Source organism: Enhydra lutris, unplaced genomic scaffold (assembly GCF_002288905.1).
Source record: "Enhydra lutris kenyoni isolate GAN:26980312 unplaced genomic scaffold, ASM228890v2 scaffoldscaffold23, whole genome shotgun sequence".
Taxonomy (NCBI): domain Eukaryota; kingdom Metazoa; phylum Chordata; class Mammalia; order Carnivora; family Mustelidae; genus Enhydra; species Enhydra lutris.
Window position 1 is genome coordinate 28,805,315 of NW_019154107.1, and position 751 is coordinate 28,806,065.

The window sequence follows — 751 nt, forward strand, 5'->3', positions numbered from 1 at the left end:
TTGAAGGGATGGGGGTTGGGAGGTTGGGGGAGCCAGGTGGTGGGTATTAAGGAGGGCACATATTGCATGGAGCACTGTGTGTGGTGCAAAAACAATGAATACTGTTACGCTGAAAAGAAATTAAAAAAAAAACCTGCTGAAATTAAAGAAGGCATAAGTAAATGAACCTTATTCATGGGTCAGAAGGCTAAACATTATTATTGTTATTTTTTTTAAAGATTTTATTTATTTATTTGACAGACAGAGATCACAAGCAGGCAGAGAGGCAGGTAGAGAGAGAGGAGGAAGCAGGCTCCCCACCGAGCAGAGAGCCCGATGCGGGGCTCGATGCGGGGCTCGATCCCAGGACCCTGGGACCATGACCCGAGCCGAAGGCAGAGGCTTTAACCCACTGAGCCACCCAGGTGCCCCAGAAGGCTAAATATTTTTAACATATCAATTCTTCCCAAATTGACCTGTAGATTTGATCCAAATCCAGTAGGCTCTTTTGTTGTCGAAATTGACAAACAGTTCTTAAAATTCATATGGAAATACAAAAGCTCTAGAATAACCAAATCAACTTTGCAAAAGAATAATAAAGTTGAAGGGCTAACACTACCTGATCTCAGGAATCATTATAAAGCTACAGTAATCAACACAGTATGATATTGACATACAGGTGGACAAATATATCAACAGAACATTATAGAGTCCAGAAACAAATTGATACATATATGGACAACTAATTTTTTCTTTTCATTCTGGTGGATAA